The 23,781-nt window shown below is 35.9% G+C and overlaps 1 protein-coding gene across 6 annotated transcripts in view; it reads left to right on the top strand.

Moving 5' to 3' along the window:
- FUT8 (fucosyltransferase 8) overlaps positions 1 to 23,781 on the top strand; it is a 101,324-nt gene that overhangs the window by 13,524 nt on the left and 64,019 nt on the right. For 5 of the 6 annotated variants that reach the window (XM_054276044.1, XM_054276043.1, XM_054276046.1 and 2 more), the window contains exon 2: positions 7,846 to 7,922. The gene's annotated coding sequence lies outside the window, so the exon portion shown is untranslated. Of the gene's footprint in view, positions 1 to 7,845; positions 7,927 to 23,781 lie in introns of all 6 variants that reach the window. The other variant, XM_054276042.1, reaches the window with a different exon arrangement.

Genomic DNA, 23,781 nt, shown 5'->3' with positions numbered 1-23,781 from the left:
TTGCTAAATATTTTCTTTATAAATTAAGCATGAGAGGAGTAAGAAAGTTATACAAGATTGGCTAATGGATAGTAAAAGTGGGAGATAGGAAAATAACAACCACTTCAGGAGAAACATTGAAGTGTACATTTGAAGGAATAGGCTCTTAATATTTCACATTGCTTTAGTCTGTTTGTGGTGAAGCCTGCTCAAGGAAAAGATGTCAAAAATTTTTCAAATGCCAGCAACTTAAAAGACCTGAAATCTCTCTGAAATGAAATGTGCTCTAGTATTAGTACATGGTTTTTTTTCCCTAACACTTAGGTTCTGTAAAACTCGGTGTGTAGTACCAAGGAATATATTCTAAGGGCATTTTCTGCTGCACTGAATTATATAAATTATATAGGTTTTCTGTATAATATTAATATTGATGGAGTTATATTTAATACAGATTTTCATCTTCCTTCATTATCAGGCACCTAACAGATATTGCAGAAAGGTCTTTCAGACTTTTTTTATTGAAAATCCCTGACCACTTCTTTGATCTTAATTCCAAGGATCTTAAATTTGATAGTCTTCTTACTTTGTTTGAAGATTTGTTAGAAGATCTACCTTTGATTAACCCATCTGATAAACATGAACATTTTCCATGACTGATAAACATGAAGCTGCACTGCTCTCAAGGGAAGCAGTGTTGTGCGTTCCTTTTTTTCTCAGCTTCCTGGTTGCTGAATGCTGCTTGCATCTGTTCTTAGCCTTCCCACGGAGGAGCAGTGGCAGCAGTACAGGATTGATACTATCTTTGAAATCTGCGCAGCTGCTGGTGTGGCTCTGAGTCACAGCAGTGAGGTTGACCACAATCTTGTTAATGCACTGCTACCTGACCAGTCAGTTAATAAAACCAGAATCACTCAAGCTGATCGATGATAGACTTTGAAATAAAGTGCTATGATTTTTATTTGGTTCTTGTTTGAAAAGCTTTAAAGGAAAAATGAAATTACGTATGAATTCCTAGTACAATTTCCATAGCAAAATCAAACCATGTGCTCACTGTGGGTAGGTTTGAAGAACTTACCCTTTTCTTTCTTCATTTTTTTCTACCTTCTGAAAAGGGTGAGGCATCTAGGGCACAATAGAAAATGTGGTTTCTTTCTTTTAATTTACTAGTGAATTGTTTCAATTCATATGTAGAGGATTTTCAATAATTCTGTTGGTATTTCTCTTGGGTGTTCACATCTCTTTCAATATAAATTTTTTCTGACTGTAAAGGACTTGAGTAATGGTATTTATAGGGGTAGCTGGTATTTGCAGTGTAAGGTGTATACTTTTTTAATTTTTAAAAAACTTCACCTGCTTTATGTCAAAACTTTGATAGTGTGAATTAAATTCCACAGTTTAAAGTTATTCTGCCAAATTAATAACAAGATTCTCTAGCTTTTTTATATAAATATGAACTAGAAACAAATAAGACTTTTTTTTAATTGACTTACAGCCATGTTCCTTTGTGTTGTATTTTCAAAATCACAGTTGTTTTTCAGTGAAATATATGGTACTGTCTTCTGTTAAGCTTGCTGATTTTTTTTTCCTGTGACTGTCAAACATTGTCTTTTAGTAGGATGGACTTTCTCTTTTGAGCTAATTACTGCAACTGGTAACAAATAAACATGAGGCTGTACTGAATGAACAATTTCATCCCTCAAATTCAAAGCCTTTTAAAAAAAAATGTTTCTTGACCTGATTTTAAATGAATGGGTTTTGCCAGCATTTCAGCTTGTAGACTGTTATTTCTTCTATATGTTGACTGTATTCTCACTTGACAACATTCTTAATTGGGTTTTCCTGACAGCTTTTTTTCCAGTATTTTCATTCATTAGTCAGTGTCTACAGAGTGTTCTTTCTGTGTGATTTCCTTTCCTTTAAATTTTCTCATTCTTTTGGTTGAATTTCTAAAGATAGTTACTACTTTCTCCTCTTTTTTTAAATGTACTTTTCCAGACTTTATCTGCACTTAATTTTAGTTTCCTTAAGCTGGTTTGATTTCAAATCCCTTTTGACTGCATCATCACTAATAAAGTGGACCATTGTCTGTTACTGAGGACAGCTGGCACAGATTGAGATTTGTCCTTTCTGTTAATCTTTCAGCCTTAAAACAGGTAGCTGTGTGTGCAGTGCTGTTGGAAGTTTTCCCAGCCATGTGATAACCCTCAGATTGCTCCCAGAGGTTGGGAGAGTGCAGTTGGCCTTTATCAAAAGTATTTCAGGACTTGTTCTGACATGATGATTTGCATTTCAGTGTCTGGGAAAGTTTTGGTCATTAATATATTGATGCAACCTTTCAGGTTAACTTTTGTAAATGCAATAGTTAAGCCAGTTACTAACTAGAGATTAACTCAGTTTTATCTGTGATCTGCTTCTAAAAGGCCTACTCTGTGAATCATTAATATTAAATCTGATGCTTTGAATGATTCTGCTAGCTGTCTAGAAAAAAAACCAAACTATACCCAACAACCAAAAAAATAAAAAAAGGAAATAAACAATCTCAACAGTCCATCCAACTCCCTCATCCACTTAAATTTTCTGGTTTTGTAATTTATAGAAGGTCTACATTTTCCTGCTCATTGTAACTTCCCCATTCTGATGTTATGCGGAATGTTTGGCTTCTTTTGCATTCTGTATTTCAGAGCAGACTAATCTGAAGATATTCAAGAGAAGACTTCCTGCCCCACCCTATATATATATATCTGTCCTCCCTGAGCCAAGTGTGCCTTCTAACAGGGTGGAGTATCTCACGAGATGTCTTGTGTCAGTTGAGTTATATTTTTGTTTCTTTTTCGAGATTTTCAGCTACCCTTTTTTTATTCCCATAGTTCTTGTGTTAGCTTGCTAGAGGCAGAAGTTTACAAAGAAGCTCTGGAGATATTCTACTGTTTGCCACCTTCTCCTCCCTGTGACCCTTTAGCTACCCACGCTTGCCACTCACTCCTTTGTTGCTGTGATCTAGGTTGCCATTTGTAAGTCTTGTTGTTTTATTAAAGAGGACAGTCTTTGCCTTTAATTTGCTCACTGGTGATTTGAATGACAGCAGAGTTTTAGCCTGCCAGGCTGGGAAGCACAGATGGCACTTCACATGGCTGAGAAAAAGTGGAACTCTGGGGAAAAGGAACATATGTTTTCCTGGATTTGAGAGAACTAAAAGAGGTCCAGTGCTTGATATGTTTTTCCAAATTTTCCCCAAATTTGCATCACATGTGCAATAGTGTAATGCATTAGCAATGTTACTCTAGCATACAGGAAATTCTGTAAAGTGAAAAATGTAGGCCTGCAAATACTGAGCAACAGTGATGTGTCTTCCAGGTGTAATGGGATGTGTCAGCTAGGGCCATGTAAACAAAAAGGAGAAATGAGTCAAGTGGTTGGGCCATTGTGTCTTGAAGGAGAGGAGCAGGAAAGAACTTGAGAACTGTGCAATAATAGGTTTATTACCTTCTGAGTCGCCTGCCTCCTGGCAAGTGGATAGGCTAAAAGTGTGTTTATATTTGAGATGTTATTTTGTAACTTAATTCTTCATTTGGCCCTTTAACATGCCCACGAAAGAAGTCAGGGGTCTGTGCACTGTTTTGTGTACGGCGTCAGTTTTGTAGAGTGCTCTGAGTTTGTTCCTTAAGAAACCATTATGTGTCAAAATTTCCATATCGTGAAGAACCTTTGTACCTTAAAGCAGCTATTTTATATTTTCTTCTCTAAAGGATAAGCACTTAATGATACTAAGTTTTGTTCTCAATTGTTATTTATGCTGTTAAAAATGGTGTACTCTAAGAACAAGGTCAAAGTGGCAAAGTACTGTGTTACAAAAAAAAAAAACAAGTATGGGCACATCATTGTATTTTCTGCTTATTTTGATGAATATTGAGGAATTATGCTCCCAGATCTGGCTTGATTGAAAGTGGCATTTCATTGACCAACTTCTATGTCCTTCTCAAACCATTGGTAATCAAAGCTTGTTTGAAGGGGAACCTCCTATACCAAATTGAGCTGCAGAAAGAATCCTGTGCACTTCCCTGCAAAACACATGATTCCTGGGAGCTGCTTCTCTGGCAGTAGAAGTTTGATGATTTGACTTTGTACCTTGCATATGCCAGCTTTTTTCGCTCTTAGCAAGGAATCTGAAGGGAAAAAAAGCAACAAAACCAAATCCCAAACCATTATGTAATATATATAGAAAACTCTATATGATTTTTTAAATATATACATTAAAAACAATAGCTTTCCTTCTGTCTCCATGGGATGTTTTTCTTTCCATATTTGTTTAAGGAAATTTGCTTAGTACTAGCAGTTAGCAGTGCTACCAGGCAGATGGATTGATAGGTATAGGAGAAATGAAATTCAATTTTTCAGTTATATACCTACTTCTTCATTAGAAACATACATTATCTCTTAAAACTGGAAAAATCATGTTCTGAGCCTCCCTTGGGCTTACGGAAGGAATCATTTTCCATTTCTTTTTCTTTACCAATTTGCTGATTTTGTTTGTTTGTTGGAAGTGGTTTTGTTGTGTTTAAATGTTTTTAGTTGTTTAAAATAGATTCTTTTCATGCAATGTTTTCCCTACCATAGGTTCAGTCGCTTCTCTTGAAACTTGAAACTGTAGAGCTGGCAGTGGAAAATGTGGGTGACTTTAGTAAAAGCTGGTCTGTGTGCTTCAGAAATTGCTTGTACTAGAGAAGGTGGGATTATCATGCTTAGGAGCAGATTTATGTGTTTGGAGTAATAGAAAATGTTGAACAAATAAAAAATAGGTTGCAAATTCACTTACTTGCGCACTGGTGAAGAACTCTTGGTGGACCCAGACTGGTCACCAGAGGCAGATTGCATGACCCAGCTCCTGATCTGCTTCTTTCTCAGATGATGTGGCTTGGTGAGAGTAACACGGTTCTAAACCACACCAGTTGCTTTCTAGCTTTAGAAAGCAGATTGTTAGGACCAGCCAATAAAGCATTTGTTGATTTACGTTTAGATCAGCATTAGCTCTGATCCCAGTCACACTCAGAAAAGAGCAAGTCATGTGGATAAGAGAAGAGCTAGTTAGGCTGAACTTGCCTTCTTCAAGGAGAAAGAAAGCATTTGGCAAGGAGGACCTGGGAAGAAATAACAATAGTGTTTATTGGGCGTGAGAGCATATATGGGAGAGAAACACCTGAAAATAAATATATCTGAGGCATAAATTTACAAGCAAATCTTGTTTGAAAATCAGAGGATGAGGTCTAGTCCCAGAAATGGGGAGAAAGAAACTTAGTGGCTCAAGATGATCTTTTAGATATTTATCTAAGAATCCTGTGTAAGATGATGAGGTTGATCCTGAACTCAGAGGGTAGAGCAGATAAGGAAGTATATGATTGTTATTTGTTATAAAGTTTTCAGTTTTCAGTTCAAATTCTGTTCCTCAGATCTTCCACTGGTATCCTGTCCATATCCAAAGGGAATGTTTATTGTTTTTATTTTTTCTATTCTTAGTGCATAGTTTATCTTCTTCTGAAGCAGGACAATTTGCATTCTCTAAAGGTGGGATTTTGAGTGATGTGTCTGATTTGTCCTGTGGTATTGGGAAAGTAGTCCTGGCCTGGCATATGGGTCTAGTGTCTGTGTTCAGAATTAAATCAGTTTTCCCCAGTCAAATGGAGAAAGGATGGGAAAAGTGTTTCTTTTTTTTCTTTCTCCTTGCTGCAACCTTCTGTATTCCTAAGGTGATATAGGTGTTTTCATGTTACACTTCTGTAGTTGCAGTCACTAAAGCGTGGCATCCTTGAACTCTATTACCTTGCTCTTGTGCTTTCAAATTTTGTGTCTTTTTGAAATACAACTTTAATTACATGAAAAGTGTTGATGAAATGTCTTGGACTTGGTTTTGGTTGCAATGCAGGAGACTGGATTGAGCACTACAGATGTTATTGAATCCTTTATAAGGATGTATATATTTGTTTATAAATAGATGAATTTAAAAAAAAGAGAAAAAAAGTAATGACTAGTCTTTTTAAACAAGCAATTCAAAGTCAGAAATGGGCATATAACTAAAATTTTTTACCTATAAGTTCATTCATGTCCTTTATATCCAAAAAGATCTGTGTAAGAGAGCAAATTTATCTGGAAGGAACAACTGTCTAATTAGTGATGTTTGTAAATACTTATGAGGTGATTGAAACAGAAATGCAAAGATTTTTTAAAATACTTTCAGTTTTTACATTATGAATAAAATTCAAATCTCAGGGATTTATTAGAAATACTGGGCTGTAAAATTGTTAACTTTTTGGAAGTTTTGAATGTTTCAGAGTAGACAGGCTGTTTTAAGATAAGCACAATTTTTGTAAAGTGGCTGCATTCTTTTTATGGAAATGTGGGAAAAAAACCCAAAGAGCTTTATTTCTGTCCTGTTAGTAATGTAGGGCATGGGGATTTGCCCAGTCTGGTAGGACTGGAAGGCCTTTTGGTACTGCTTGTAATTCTGCTGCTTACAAATAAATCAACTTGTAAATTTAATAATAATTCTTTTTGTTATATGAAATGTAAATGTTTCCACTTCATGTTTACCATGAGCCAGTCTGTCTAAATCTATTTTTCCATATGTATGGCTCACATAATGTACTACCTTCTACTTGTTAATGAAGTTGGAAATATGAACCTGTAAGAAAATACATCATAATGCTTCATACAAAAGTAAGAATAAGCGTCATTCTAGACCATGCTCTACTGTGTTCTGTGTAGGGCTGCCTCTTGCAGCATGTGCACTCTGAATTTTGTTCTGCTTGGCTTCTTAAGTCACCTTCAGCTGAAAGTTTCACCTCTCAATTTTTGTGAAGCAGGCAGTGTAGCTGATTTGATGAGTGCTACAATAAAAGAATGAGTTTATTTTTTCTGATTTTGCTTTTTATACATGGAACAGCTGGGTTGTATTTTTTGGTTTCTGAGATAATTTATCACATCAAAAGCTATAACCTTTTCATTGAGTGCCTTAGCCAAGTATACCCAGACTATTAATCTCAAATAGAAGTGAAAATAGGCTATCTCCATTTCCCTCAGGCTTTCCATTTTTGGAAGTTCATGGGCTCTGACTTTGTAGGTGCTGATTACATTAAATAATTTATTACATGAATAGGAAAACACAAAATTCAGATTTGGTTTTTATCGCTGTTGCTGCTTTTGAGAGCTTTAGAGTTGCCAATTCACCTTTAACAGTACAGCTGCTGAAGCTTCTCATTGAAATAGAAAATCACTTAATCTTCATTCAAAAATAAGAGTAATTTGGCAGAATTCTAATTGCAGTAAAAGTCAGTTATCTGAAGCATTTTTAATTTTTTTGCCTTTGTTCCTGTTCCTGGTACAATTGTTGCTTTAATTGGTTTCCTGTTTATTTTTTTTTCTTTCTTTCATTCCTTTCCTTGAAGTCAGGTTCACAAATAAGCTTTTTCAACAACCAGTTTCTTGCTGTTTCAGAGTCTGATAGTGCAGCTTTTGATTGCTTTTCTGTTAAATTGCCAGGAGTCAACATTTAGCTCAGTAGTGTGCTGCCATCCTGAATTAGTGAGACAACTGTTAGGAAATGATGTGCTAACTCCATGCCTTGATAACCCCAAAGAAAGATTTTGTTTAAAATAGTTTTTTCTTCACTGAAAGAGTTGTCAAGCACTGGAACAGGCTGCCCAGGGAAGTTGTTGAGCCTCCATCCCTGGGTGAGTTTAAAAGATATGTAGATGTGGCTCTTAAGGACATGGTGTAGTGGTAGATTTATGGCTGGACTTGATGATCTTCAAGGTCTTTTCTAACCTAAATGATTCTGTGATAAAAACTAATGAACTTTTCCTCTTCTACTTTCAGAGTCTTGCCTATGCTTCAAAATGAAAGTGAGGAAGAGGAATCCCTGAAAGTATTAATTTGAACAATAATTACTGCTTGTAAGTACTTCTCATTCTTTGTGATGTTGCCTTCACAATTGAAAACTGCTCTGTCGATAAGTTTTTGTCAGCTGAGAAGAATAAACTGAAAAAAAGTGATCAGGTTCTTTGCTTTTCAGTGATCACTGACAAAATGGGTCAATCAGATACCCGTTTCACCATTTGTTTCTCTGTACACCTATATCTCTCCCTTCTCCTCTTTGCCTCTCATCTCTGAAAAGATAAATTCTTTGGTAGGTTCGTTATGTACCCTCTGTCTTACCTACTAAATCCTGTATTTCTCTGGCAGTATTTCAGGGCCCTTTCCATCTGTATTGCAGATGTTACATGTATTTCTCAGAGGTAAGCTGGTCTTCTGCAGAGGCTGGGCACAGGCCCTACTCCATGAAGTTTTTCAAGAGTTATAAATAACTAAGCTGTTGTGGGTGGAAAGCATTGTGTGCTCTGGGATATCCCAGATCCAATGCTTCAGATTCTTATGGTTTTGAAGGTCTGGGCAAGTACCATAATAGTCATGTTTGAGGACACATTATTTTTATTGAAATATAAGTTAGCAGAAAGGTAACTCTCTTCATTTTAAGAAGAATGTTTAAAGAATGAATTGACCTACACTGAAACATGAATCCAGGTGTGAACTTGGAAACCAAGAATATTATGACATAATTCTTTCTTTGATGTAATTGTAGAAAAGACTGTTATGATCAGTATTCTTAACTATGATAAGAAAGTTGTGAAAATTTCTTGAACTTCTGCAATTGAACAAATCAGACTAAGAGTTCCAGCAAATTTGTTGCAGATTTGATGCTTTTACAGTTCACCCAACTTCACTAGTGCTTGTCAAGCTGGTGACATCTAAAGTGCTCTCAATTATTTTGATTTATTTTGTGCACTTATAACTTTAGAAGTATTGTGGTATTGTAGGAGTTTAATGGATAGTTTATTAAAAAAAAAAAAGAAAGAAAATAGTGGGATTTCAAATAATGTTCTAGGGACCTTCTGACCAGGCCAGAACAAAGAATATGGTGATAACTTTCCAAGTGTTCAGGTAGTGTCCAGGGTTGGGCTGTTGTGACTGCTTCCTGTTGGTGAGAGGACTTGTTTCCATTTCCTGAACCCAGCTTTCTTCTCTGTCTGACTCCTACTGAAATGAGTTACCTGATTTATCTCACAAATCCAGAGGAAAGGTTTTGTTTCTTGGCTTTTGGGATGGATCAGCTCAGATGACTGTTCAAAGAAGTATCCAAATGGTGCAGAAGAAGCAGAGAGACTCTGCAGGCAGGAGCAAAGTGTGGCCATGTAGGAGCATAACCTGTCCCTTCAGGCAGCTGCCAGTCCATGGATTTGCCCAGCAGTGTGTGGTAACGCTCTCTTGGAGTTGTTGGCTGGGAATACATGGTTTGACTTTGGAGAAAAACAGGCTTCTGTGGATGTTTCAAACTAGAAGTGGCTGATCTTGCCAGATCCCTCCTAGCCATTGCAGAATGGTTTATTGATATGGAGTAGAAACAATGATTCAGATGGAAAAAAATCCTAGCAGGGAATTAGGAAATCTGTACAGTCTTTCCCCCACCTCACCTTCCAACTCTGCAGCCCCATGTGTAGTATCTGTGTGCTCCAGGCTCTGAAAATAAATGACAGGTAGGAGAACTTTCATGACTTCTCAAAACCTCACTTGTAGTCAGAATTGGCTGGTCCCTTGTACATGATGTTATGTAATAGAACAATTTGTATCTTGATTTGAAGTTTTGTAAGTTAAAATCTGTTTCCTTGGGGGAGCCTGCTTGCAGGCATGCATGCATGCATATGAATTACTTTTGTACTTCCTGTTGTTCTGTGTTCCCACTAACTTGCTTTGTCTGGAAGCTGTGGTGATGGTTTGACTGTCTTTAGCAGAGATGTGTTCCTTTCTTTAGCAAGAAAGAGGCACAGTCCTTGAGAACTGCATGAAACCTCTTCTTGCCTTTTCTGTTTGCTTTGTGTGGGAGGGTAATTAAAAGGATTTGAGCAGGTCTATAAACTGCAGTGCCTGGAGCTATAGTTAAGCCAGTGCATTGGTATATGCATTGCTCAACTACTGAGGGAGGTTGAGCAGTGGAGGAAAGCTGATTTGGGCTCAGTGTCTAGGTAAGATCTAGGGAGTGCTGGTGGGTTGAGACAAGTAACTGAGCACTACAGTGAGCTGGTACCTTCCCCTACTTGGATTGCATACTTGGTTATCCAATCCCTGGATCGTGTTGGACTCCTGCTTCCAGTTAGATTTTGTAATAAGCTGCATTTGGAATTATGTTCTGCTATCACAGTATGGCTTGGGGAACCTGTATTATCATCCATATACTTACTTGATATTTTTTCCTGATGCTTTTCAGATAGAAAAATGTTTCCATGGTAGCCTTTCCTTTTTTTTCACCGAAATCATATTTCACACTTAGTCTAATCCATTCCATCTATGAACTGCTGTTCTGCAGTTTGTTGAGAAATAAAGATAAAATCAACATTTTTTTATTGCATTCTAAACCACTTTCTTATCCTTTCTTGGATATTCTGTAAATTAGATTAATCTGAGATAGGCTTTTCAAGATAAACTAATCTCTGGAAAAGGCCTGTATATCTTGAGTTTTATTTATTGTAAGGGCACCTGAAATCTCAGGTACATATTCTTTGTTTCTACATATCTAAATAGATCAGTGTATGATTCCTGATGGAAAATACCTTTTCAGGAAGGTATGTTGCTGATTTAGCCCTGCCATTTCATTAAAACTGTTCCTCTGTGGTTCTGGAGTATCTCTGATCATATTTACTACTTTCCCTCTTGCCTGAGGATCAGCAAAGTCTGTTTCTTGTTCTAACATTTGGCTTGTGTGCTCTTCTATCCTGGTAGGCATTTAACTTGGAGTCTTCTTTGAAAGAGTGCTCCTGTTCCTCTGTCTCTCTGAACTATATTCTTTATTAAAAGTGTGTTCTAGATATGTCATTTCTGATGCAGAGGCACAAACAACAGTCTTTTATGTTTTCCCTTTCAAGAAAAGAGAATGCTAATGGACCCATTGACACACATGTTTACTGCAGTGAAAAATGATACCAGGCTGAGACACTGCAGAGATGTTGGAAGGTTGGAGGAGAATATAACATGAAGCAAGAACTTAGAATGAGCAGGGAAAAATGGGATTCAAGCTATTAAGGGCTAATTTAAAATCCTGATTTTAGATTAAAGAAAAAGAAAACAGGGGAGTCCAGGATAAGGAATGGCTGAGAGTTCTGAAGAAAGAAATTGAGGGTTAAGAGCTACCTTAAATCAAGAGTATTGTGCACAAAAAATAGTTCTAAGAATGTAACGTCACACCAGGATGAATAAATGAAAGTGCTGTCATTCAGCACTGTAAAACTGATGTAGATTGCTGTGCACAACCTACAGTAGAAATGGAGTCAGCTAGGTCATTGTGTCCAGTTTGGAACCATGCACTTAATGCACGCCAAGAAATCAGAATTATCTTGCTGAATTGGAGAATGCAGGAGAAAATAGTATTGAAAGTATAATGTTTCATCCAAGACCTGTGAGGAGAGGTTGTAATAATAAGAGGCTGATTAAGGAGCAAAATTTTTTCCCCTGTTAATTGTCTGTGTCTTTTGTGAATGAAGCATAGGGAGAACAGCTCTTTGCAGAGGATGCTGAGAAGGAGCATTGGATCTCTTTATGCATATTGCAGTGCTTCTTATTTAGATTAAATACTTCTTTCAATGGACTAAGTAACATTTTATCTGGAGTGCATCTGAGTTTAAACTTAAATAGTCCGAATCTAAAACATCAACTGATTATTTGAAAAAAACTAAACATGGTAACCTGGTGGATATTATTTGGCTCTAATTAGTACTATTTTACAGTGCCTGAAAAGCCAAATTTCAAATACCACTGGTAGTCTGTACCTTTTAAAATGTCTAGGATTAGTCTGTTATTTGAAACTAAACTTTTGTAACAACAAATTCATTAAGGGGACAAGATCAGAGGAACTAGCCAGGCAAGAAGTTTCCTGCTTCACAAGTTCTTTCAGTTAAATAGGTGAGGATGTACATCACAGGTTTTTTAAAATTATGTTTATAGTATGTAATACAGAGAGATAGAGTATGTGGGATAAAGGTATCTGTGCATTATGAATTTTTATTTAGTATTTATAATTTTTAGATGAAATGGTAAGAGGGGGTGATAGTCTTGCACACTTTTTGCTACTGAGTGAAAGAAATTGTACTTGCCACGGGGAGAAAAACAAGACATGGATAAGTGTCAAGGTCACACCTACAGCATAGAAATATTCTGCTGTTCTTTTGGCTTTGCTCTTTTTTTAAATTATGTAATTATACTACACTGATAATTCAGTACTTCTTTATAGTTTGGATTATATTAAATAGTGCCAAATAAACACATCTGAAATTGGCACATCCCGTTAGCATAAGAAAATCTTCATTTAATTGTTTTTGCACTTCAGTCTTGGTGGGGGCTTTTTGTTACTTCTTTTATTCTTAAACAAATGCTGAAATAAGCCAAGTCTAAGGGGAATGAGAAAAATTAGATGTTTGCCAGTATGTGGAAAAAAATCTAATCAAGACAGAGGTTAATTGTAGGGTGATTCACTTGAAACTGATCCTAATGATACTGCCTTAATCAGATTGGTTTTGCCTAAGTATATTTGTCATAACTCATGTTAACTGTATTAAAATTGGTTAATGAATCCAAAAACCTGTCAGTAAGGAGGGAACTTACAACTCTAAGGAAGGCTCCCCCATCGCTACATGGCAGGAGGTTCTTGGTCATTGGCTTTAGCTCTTGGGAAGAATACATTGCTCCTAATAAATGTCCAAATTTGATAGAAAGAGATCACTAACTGTTAAATTGCTTGGCAAGTTGAACTGGAAAGTATTTTGATAGAGCCAAATGTGTGATCTCAGGTCTAGAGACCAATATTGTAGATTGCACTTATGGATTAGATACAATGGTTTTGAATAACACAAGCAGTAGAAGGGGTGTAGGGGAGGTGATATTAACTGCTGTATACAATATTAATGGGCTGTGGTGAGTGTATAATGGCTAGTTTGGGGTTCCTAAGATTAGTCAGAAATAGTCTTAAGAGGTTTAGAAGAGAGCTGTAAAAATGCAGGTTCTGGGAAAGTATATCTCATTTTAGAGATTTAAGAAGCTTGTTCTGTTAAAGTGTTACTTGAGCAGTTTTGAAGATTTGAACTTTAAGCCTAAATGAAAAGGCATTGGTGAGAGCTGAAAACAGACATTTGGTAACTAAGTAGTTGAGCAATTTATCTGGGAATCATTTGTTCTCATTTTCTCTTTTAAGGTATTTGAACCTCATGGATGGTTTTAGTAAAAATGTGTGCCTTTTCTTGGAGAACATGTGTGGTCCTGATGCAAGAAATAGGAAAAAGTGTGTGATCATTGGATCACAAAGCAAAGAATGTAGTCAGGATCTGTTAGAGTGCAGCAAGACAGTATAGCAGAATATCCACATTAGATGGAAAGAAAGCAAGGATTGCCATTGAGCTTGCAGATGGAGCTGAGACCTCACGTTGTGGCTCAGGAAACTAAGATATTACAGACTGTCACGGAGCAATCCCAGTCCAGTTCCCAGTGCCGTATTCCCCTCTGGGGGCAGGCTGTTAATATAACCTCACCCAGGTCAGCATGTTACTGGTAACGCTTTTGTCACAAATATTATGTAAAATACAATGTATCATAGTAACAGGAATATAAATCTGTGAAATCCATCCTTGTCTCAAGGCATTACCAGCTCCTTTTCTGCCAAATTTCTGCCAAATACATTTTCAGGCATTGTATTGCATCTTCTTATGCTGTAGTTGTATTACACCTTTCTTCTTTCTAAATGGTGTATAGATTTTTCACCTGTTGAGCTAATGGTAGAATCCTTCTGAGTGAATGTTGGCTTTGCAACTCTTCCACTGAACATGTTCCTTTACAGGAAATATGCTAATGTTTTCACAAAGTTCTTTTTTTAAAGGACTGCTTTTTGCACCTTCCTTCCCAATGATGTTAATATTAGTGGTATTCTTTTTATTTTTTTTTTAACCATGGAAAAGTACTCCTTTCCCCTCTACACTTAACATTGGCTTAGGAAGGCAGAACTACTGTATATATCTCTTCTCTTCATTCATCACAGTGTAGAAATTCCCTTGTGTTAAAATGTGCTTTTTCCTGCATGTTTATAGGTGCAGTGCTGGGCAAAAGCCATGTTTTTAGTGTCTCTAAATGTATGAGAATAACTATTTACTTTCTGTTTCCCTTCAAGCAGATAGCAATCTGGAACTGCAGGCTCATGGAGGGCAATCTTTCCATTTTGCGCCATTGTCAAATGACGTTGGTTGTTTCGTCAGCATGATGTGCAGTTGTGTTTGGCATGAACCTAGTCTGGAGGGTGCAAGGATATTGCTGATTGTCCTGTAGCTGTAAGAGTGAGTGAACTTACAACTCGGTGCTTTTCTCACAGACCCACTCAGCACTGCGCAGGTGGTCAGTGAACATGTGCAGCATTTGATGGCTTTGTGCACCATCTGTGTCATGCATCCTTTCTTCTTGATTATCTTCATTTCAATGTGTTTTGGTAGTTGCTGAAGTAAAAAAAAAATGGAAAAATTATGTATGCTATTGTTACATGTTCATAACACTCCTCTGAGGAGAATTCGTATATCTTCTGGAGAGTGGCTGAATGAAAACTGGCATGATGAGCCACATGTATTTCATAAAGGGGACACTAAAAAGCCACTAATGAAGTTGTGGGAAGTGGACTCTTGAGTCCTTGTAATTTCCTGAATGCTGTGATTAGCATCCCACAGAGCATTGTAAAACAGTTCATTAATCATAGTCAGCGACAAAGAAGGCTCTGGAATGTCAGCTGTATTGTGCACCTTTTTGTGGTTACAAGATCTTGTGAACAGGGGCCAGAATATTTACAAAAACAAGTATATGTGTGCTGTGATGGGCCACTCTTAGCAGCAGTATGAAAGTATATTCCAGTATACTTTCTGGAATAAAGAATAAATGGAATAAAACTTTTTCTAGTGTAGCAATACTATTAGAATGGGTTCTTAAGTTATTTTGCTGAAAAAATATTTTATGATCTTTGTATTTTTCTGTTACTTAACCATTTCTATTTTAAATGAATGTTCATATTAAAAATGCTTGCACTAATTTTGTCCCACTGGTTCCATTCCAACAATTTATCTAGTTGTTTTCAGTTTGCTGATCTACATGTTTTCTTATTATTTTATAACATTTTATCTTAATGTTCCAGGTATTCCAGGAAACTAATTTACATATACCTGGAATCTCTGTTTTTCAATTAATAATTGTTGCTGTTAACTAACATGTATTTCTTAAAATGTGTTCTGATTCAAAATGATCTGTATGATGAATCTGAGTTACTAAGCTCCATTGGATGGGAAAAATTACGGCAGATATTTTTGGAAGTTATTTTGTAAAACCTGAAAATAGAACATTCATTCTAGATCAGTGCTACATTGTTTATTTGAAATGGTATATTTCTGAAAACTGTTCTAAAGCATACACTTGAAGTTAAAAGTCACTAAATCAGAAGTAATTCACTGATCCCTTGAGTTTTCAGCTAGCCGTTTGTTAGTTTTGGCTCTTTAGTCCAATAGGAATACTCCAGAGAGTGTTCTTAGGATGTGACCAGTGAAAAATAATCTCAGACTTTGGGAGAATTATACAGCAGCATATATTAGAGTGGGCTTAATGTTTTGGTGTCTCACTAGAGCAGGGAGCATAGCTTGAAGCAAGGTCAAGAAAATGGATAATTTGAACTCTGTTCAGAAAATCAGTGGAATGTAGTTCATGCATTCTAAAGGCTTCAGAGGGTATTTTAACATAAGCTTTCCACCTCTTGTTCAGCTTTTTTCTTCCACATGCCTTTTTGGAGTTCTGATCTTTCAGTCTTGAACTCTGCAAATCCCTTAAATTTGGCAGAACTTGAGGGTTTTTCCATTTGTCTTCTATTGCTTATTGCCTGCTTTTCATTTATTCCTTTGCATCAACTTTTTTGTAATTGAGTAACTGTAACTGTTGTAAATGTGTCAGCTAGATATGGAGTGGGTGGCAGAGGGAATGGGATCTTTTCCTAGTGCGTGCCAAATAGAATGAGTAGGTTTTGTGTGCTTTCCTAAAAATATATGGATTTTCTTAAGACCTCTGTGCACTGAGACTCAAATATCTTTCATAAAGAAGCATCATAACAATTAATTGATAGCTTGATGCAGAAAGTAATCAGAACTTTGATGCAATTCAGTACTCCTGTGCGTGTATGTGCTCTTTCCATGTAGTTGCTCACTAAGTCATGGCCAACTACTTCCATTGCTGTATGTATTTCAACAGTATTCTAAACTCTGCCATTTCTTTAGACATGTTAGGAGCATATATCCGTATGCACACAGAAAATAATTTTAAAAATATTTTTTTATCTATGCCCTTTTTAGCAGTTATAGTATGAAGAATTTTTTTTTTCTGTTTTCTGTTTTGTTCCCATCTAGAGTACTTTTTCTAAAATGTAATTTATTCTGTACTCTGCTTAAGGATGTAACTTTTTTTGGTCTAATTCCTGGCCTGTTATGATGAGTAATCAAGTGTTTCTTTCATCTAGTAAGATTGTTGTGTTTATGAATTGATTATCTTTCTTCAGCTGCTAAATTTCTCAATTCTGTTTCTCAGAGTGTTCAGTGTTCTTCAAGGCAAGAAGAATTTTACCTGTTTTTTTCCTCTGTTCTTCTGGCCCAGTCCATGCAGTCAAATTGTGAGGAGGAGTCTAGACTTTTTTGCCGTGTGAGCAAGTTTTTATCTTTCTCCACCTGTCATTTAATTAGACAAGATTAAGGAATGAAGTATAAAAATGCATTTTTCCTAAGCAAACAAGGAAGACAAATTATTTCATAACAAGCTAATAACCAGATAATTAATAAAATGTTGTGGGTTTTTTCTTAATATCAAATATATTGGTTTTGGAATTATTTGGATGAGCTGGTTGAAAAGTGTTTGTGGGAACATAATGTTTTTCTTTGTTTATTGTCAGAATTGATTCCCATTCCCCCATTTTCTTGTTGATAAGTCTCCTCAAACATTTTAAAATAATGATTCTCATTTCTAGGAAGCTCAGAACTGTAAGTTAAGAATGTTGTGGTGGTGTGTGATTGTAATGATAGATCCATTTTCATGTCTTTTTATTGGTATCCTGACATTCAGTGTGTTTGATCTATAATCTTTTTGGTCAAGCAGAGAAAATTTGAGAGGATGGGGCAGGAGAGAAGAGTCAGCTCAACACTTAAAACATTAAAATGTTCCAAACCAATGAACAATCAAACTAACAAGAGAAAAAAAAAAGAGAAAAAAATTTAAAAAAATTAAAGAAAACCCCAAACACTGAAAAGAAATCTTAACCAAACTGTTCCAAAAGTCTGTATTGCATGTGAGAAACCTTTCTCAACAGCACTGCAAAATGATGGCCCATCTTGCTCCCTGCAAATGTGACTCCTTCATAGGCTACACCTTCATCTTAGTTGGCTGCACTTCTGTACTGGGATCAGGTGCTTCCAATTGCATCTGTAGAACTGATAGAATCCTCATGTAACTGTTGCTTATGTTGGAAACCAGAACGTGCTGTACTTAATGGAACCTCATTATACAAGAATCCCAAAGATGGTCTTTGAGTTAAAAGATCTCTAAGTTTAACTCCTGTTAAACACAACCATGAAAAGAGTTATTGGATGTGTGTTCAAGTATGGTATGTTGAAGAAGAGCCAATGCAGAGATGACCTGATCAATAAACTATAATTAAATTGCCTGTTTTTGGCAAGGCACTTCAACAATTGCTTTTAGAAAAATGAAATTTTGGGGAGAAAAGAGAAACAGGTTTTTTTTGTGAATTTGTAACCCCATAATGGAATAGAAAAAACCCCAGAATGTATGGTTATTTTTTGTAATGGTAACAGTGTAATGCAAGGTTTCATCTTATCCTGCTCCAGGGCCTGTGCTGGGTCATGTGTACTTCATCATAAGAATAAATTGTCTGAAAAACAGAATCTCTTGAGCTTTTCTGGATAGAACCTATATAGGAATTATACGTTGTATTTATGACCAAATCTTGGCATAATGTTTTCATTTTAATTATTTGTGTGTGTGTGCTTCTCTAATATAGATAGGGGGTGAAAGAAGCTGGAAGTGAGTACATATTGAGATTTGGGAAGAGCTCTTCCTGTGGTCAGGTAATGAATTAAATACCCTGAATATTACTAAATGAACCTGTGCATGTAGCATTCCATGAAGATATATGATATGTGTTACATGATACAGTATGTCTAGTAATGGATCCATTTAAAGCAAATCAGGGTTGTTTGGTTTTTTTAAAATACCAGTGTTGAATTTTTGATCACCTTTTGAAAGTCTTAGACTTTCATCTACCATCATTGCTGTAAAAGACAAGGTATGCTACTAGTATATGTAAAATACATATTCCATTGCATGCTGTTTTAAAAAAGCTTAACTTCTTTTGTATGGCTGAAATGAATAAAGATCTTTAAGCTCAACTCTGGATCCAAATTATTTATTTATCTCTGGAACCAGCTGTGAAAATCACAGTGAGATAAACACAGTGTATGATATTTCTCTTCCATCAGTTGCTGCATAGGGAGTTTTTCCTAGGGAAGTCTTATGAAATCAATTAATAAATATTTAGACTATTTATAAGTGATGTTGTATAGAAGTAGGAGGTAGTGCTTCTTTTTATATGTCATTAGGGAGCCTTTTTGTAATGTTATATATTTCTGGGAAATAATGAGTAAATATTTACAACCATAAATTATATGCTTTCCACTCTGTTGTTTTTCAAAAGAAAACAAGAATATTTTGCTACATATCTGGTATTTGAAAATTAGCTAATTTAGGCTAATAAACACATCCTGGGCTAGTGCAGTAATAGGATGTGAAATTTTTTAATCAATGTCTGGTTACTCTTGACTGTCTTTCCCTCAATATTGTTGTCTTTAATATTGATTTGAAATATATTTAGTAAGTAGACAGCAAAATTCATCGCGCTGTCATATTTTGGTAGCTGTTTTTTAAAGTTTCATTTATTTGAGAAAGCTTGCATCAGTTTTAAACTCCCGATATGAGGAAACTGATGTCCGTCACCACTGTGCTTCGGAAAAGTGATGGTTATGTTGTGAAGCAGAATATCTTGCAACCAGACCTGTAAATATTTTAAACTGCTAAAGAATTCTACTGACCATAGCAAAAGGTTTATCATTCACTTGTGTTGAGCAAACACTTCGGTAGTGAGAGGCAAGATAGCAATGCCAGTAGTAATTAGTGGTGCTGCTCTAGGTGAAAATAAAAAGCACAGCATTCTTGTTTAACCTTGGTGTTGTAATTTATTGAAGGAATTTATCACTTTGTTTTGTTCTGAAGTTAAAAAGGAGAAATGTTATCGCAAAATTTTTGCACCTCTTCTGAAAGAACTTCAAGGTGAACATTCCTTCAGCCATACAAGCTGTTTAACTTCATCAAGGAAAAGACTAAGGTTTTACTCCAAATAAATGTAGTGGCAGCTACTGACAGTCTAGAAGTCATTTATGGGGCGTTAATCAACACCTGAAAAGGTGGCTGAACAGACCATAAAATTTATTTTCAGAGGAACCATATTAATATTATATTTCAAGTTGGTGCCTTTATGAACAATCTGAAAACAGCCACATGTATGTGGTGCTAGATCATTTAGGTTTATATCAAATTTGAATTAACTGTGAGCAGAGGACACAGAATTAGAATTGCATCTGAGATACTGTAATGCTATTTTGATTCTCATGTCTTTGCATACAAGTCGATGTTTGCAAGTTATAGAGGTTGAGAAAAAGAAAATTTTAAAATACAGGTTGTATTGCAAATTTTAAATCTGTAAAATACAGATTGAATTTTACAGATTTAAAATGTACAATTGTTTACAGATTGTAAAGTGCAGTCAGAATTTTGGTGACTGTTTGATTCAGTCTCTGTGAAAGAATATATATATGCAGCAGGCAAAAACTGCTGGAGGGCTGGTATATCTGCAAAGGTCAATCGAGCATAAGGAGTTTGTTCTGAAGTAAGAATTCCAAGTGCTAGTTATGTTGGTAGTATTGTGTAGTGATGGATGGAATGCAGGGAGAAAATCAGTTACCACTTTATCAGTGTTATTGTCCAATTTTCAGTTCATGTTTCCTTATATACTACACTTCTGGGGTATCTGAATAGCAAACATAAAGAATTTTTAGAATTTAAAACATAGTTCCCTGAACTTTGAAAACAAATTTTACAATTATCTAAATGTACTTTTCCCCCCGCTCTGACTTGAAATGTAATGCTTTATGATCACGTATATTTTAAATGAAGTCTCTGGGTTTTGATGTTTTGGCAATCTAATTCTTTTCCTCTGTTTGATGTGGTTAGAAAATGGGTGAGGCACTGTTTGTGCTGAGAATGCAGTGTTAGTATTCGTGGGCTTTCTCCCTCCAATGAGTGTATTTAGTAAATAGTTAATTTATTTGACATCAGTTACAGAAATGCATGTAAATTGAAAAAGGAAAAATGAATAGCTTTCCTCTGAACTGATTACTGGATCTGAAAAGATTAGCAATAATTCAGACTAGTTTTCAGAACATGACAATGTTTGAAATCACATAGGTAATATGGGTTTGTGTTTTGTTTCTGAGAATTCCCCTATATTGTTTGCAGCTGACACTTTGGATGTGTATGGATGCTTCTGTGAATGCTGGTTGCAGGATCAAGATCTAAGTTAGGGGTGCAAAGCAGGAACAGTAAGTCCTTTGAATACAGAAGGACTTAATTAAACCAGCAACAGCACGTGACACCCTGTGAGCACTTTTGTTTATAACACTTGTGAAAAGTGCAGTCTGCCTGTGTTTTAAGTGAGGTGAGGTTCCTAAATTTAAACATGAACACAAAATGTTCACATGCACGCATTTCATTTGGATATAAAAGTCACATACAATTACAAGATTTCTTCAATTTTCTTTTCCTAATAGACTGCTTTTTGGAGCCTTTAACTGTGTTTGTCCTAATAATGCTCTGTTAATTTGTAGGAGAACATAATAATCACTGCATTTACAAAAGTTATTACTGGGATTTTTTAATAAATTTGTTATGGGGGGTGGAAAGTTCTCTGATTAGAACAAAGTTACAGACAGAATGTAATAAGTTTGTTTCTTCTAAGCTGCAATACTGATAGTTTTATAAACTACAGGTAAAATGTTATGTTTCATGTTTTAGTTTACCATCCAAGTATCTTTCATAACAGTTTTTTTTTGTAGAAATGCTTGTGCTGAATCATCTTTCTCCATTTTCACATGACTGGTTACACATTGTGACTTCTTTCTTTCTATGTTTTACTGCTGCTTTTCATAAAAAGAAGAGTATGAGAGAAAGCAATATTAAAAGTAAAATTTATTTTCTCTATAATATATTTAATCTGTATTAACATTGACATTGGTAAGGTTTAGTTTTGAAAAAGTTTTCCCTAAATACTCCAGCAGTATGAGTTTATTGTATATCTGCAGAATTCAGCTCTTGCTACCTACTTCCAAATGCATACACATGCACTGTACCATTCCAGCCAACTCCCAAATAATTGCTTTTGAAGTTCTGTCAGTAAAATATTCTCCCTAACTCTGGTGCTTCAGCAGATCAAGTTCAAGATATTAGATATCTTGAAGACTCTTAAGAACATTATCAGAGCTCTATTAGAATGGGCTGAGTTCTGTTTATTTACTGTATTTTGTTACAATTTTCTTCACTTTTTTCCTTCACTTACTGAATAGATTTTCAGCTATGACCTTGCCTACATAATATCCAGGCAGAAAAAGTCCTATTTAAAATGGCTGTGACCTGAGCTTTTGTCTGCAAAGGCTCCCTGTCCTACTCAAATGTCAGTAGCAGTTATCTGTAGAAGTTGAAGCAAGCAGCCATGACCCTTGTTTTCTGAGCTTCCAGGACTTGGATTGTTCTAAGACAGATGCAGTATAGTATCCATGCGTGGATTTTTGTAGAAAGAATATCTTAGTCTGCTTTCTTTAACATATCAAAGTCTTTAAACTCAAAACATTTTAATTGCAGTGACTTTCACAATCTAGTAGTGCCTTCTTAAAATCCTAATGTTTTACATCAACCAGGTCTCCCTAATTCCATGATAAATTAGTTTATAAAACTTAGTCACCTTCTGAAGCATGACATACCTCAGAAAAACAATGTTCTTTATTTCCCAGTATCTGGTGTTAATTGATGTGCCTATTGTTTCTGGTGAGTATTGTAGTTTCCTACCTGCAAGAATTCTTCTGTCATCTTCTTTGTGAATAAAGATTACAATGTAGTCATCAATTTAAGTTCCTTCTAGTAACTGCAAATGCATTTATTTCATTTAACTTTTCCTGCTGTGGTCCTGTATTTAATGTGCTGTAATAATCATCTCAAGCATAATTTGCACTTACGGCATCTGTGTCAAGTCTTTCAGTTCCACCGTGCTTTAAAAATATTTGATATAGTTTTTATGCATGTAAGAATTGGCTTCTCAAAACTTCTGTAGGCTGTCAATTTAGTATCTTCTAATTAGGCTTTATCACCACCTGTCTGCTTGATTTATGTGTGTCATAGGGAGAAAAAACTTGGTCATTGATATTTTACAAAGCAGCTTAAATTGTACTCCAAAGACTTCTTTTCTGCTGATTCTAATGGTTGTGGACTTTGAAATCGCCAGCTCCTTCCCAGCATTTTCTAGAAGATCATCTAGTTTTCTTATAGAATTCTGTCTTTATTCTCAGCAGTCACTTCACCACAGAGCATTCAGTAGTGTTAAACAGCTTGTTATCTTATACAGGTGATATTTTATACCTTATTGTGTAACCTGCCTTCTGTCCTTTAGAATCTCTGCTAGTCTCCACATAAGAAGGATGTTGGGATCATCTATTTATGGGACCATTTATTTTGTCAAAGTTTTCTTGAGGCCCCCTTGTCTTGGGACCTCAGAGTGCTCAAAGTATTAAAAAATTTGTTTGTTGTACTTATGTGTAGATACAGCACTTTAAGGCATGGTTTGGTGGTGGCCTTGGCAATGCTGGGTTAATGGTTGGACTGCATGATCTTAGAGGTCTTTTCCAACCTAAAAACTTTTATGATTGTATGAGTCTACTTGTCTGTCTAGAATATTCTGATTTTAGCAAAACTAACTTCAAAAACCAGTGTTTCACTTAGGTTCCTCATTTACCTACCTCTATGTAGATAATCATGTGTATAATGCAGCATGATGGGATAGCCCCTGCCTTTTAATGTACTGCTGCCGTTTGTTATAATCTTCATTTGCAATTTTCAAGTGGGGGAGCAGATTGATTTTCTTGTTTCCTTGTTGCTTTTTGATTTTGTGAGTAACTAAGGGCTAGAGATGTAGATCCTTTATGCCCCCCTTCCTTGTGGAACTGAACTCTAAATGCCATCTGGACTCTCCTTTAAATTCCTAGGAAATTCCATCCTGAGACTCAATTTGCTAAAGCAGGGTTGCTTGCTTAAAAAAGAATACAAAGATTTATAAACCAAAAGCCAATTATCTGCAATTGGGCCTTAGCCAGACTCAAGTAAAAAAGTGTGTGTGTGTGTGTGTGTGTGTGTGTGACTCTGGTGGGAGGTAGCTCAGAACCATGGAGAGCTCTTTTAAATTCCAGTATGGGGAATAATGGACATCCTTGATTTTTTCTTGTTATTGTTGCTAAAATTAGCCTGAGCTATTCAGGAATGAAGGAA

The sequence above is a fragment of the Melozone crissalis genome, unplaced genomic scaffold (genome assembly GCF_028551555.1).
Source record: "Melozone crissalis strain CALT ecotype California unplaced genomic scaffold, PUWL_Pcris_2 ptg000018l_1, whole genome shotgun sequence".
NCBI lineage: Eukaryota > Metazoa > Chordata > Aves > Passeriformes > Passerellidae > Melozone > Melozone crissalis.
This window is presented reverse-complemented; position numbering and strand designations above follow the sequence as displayed.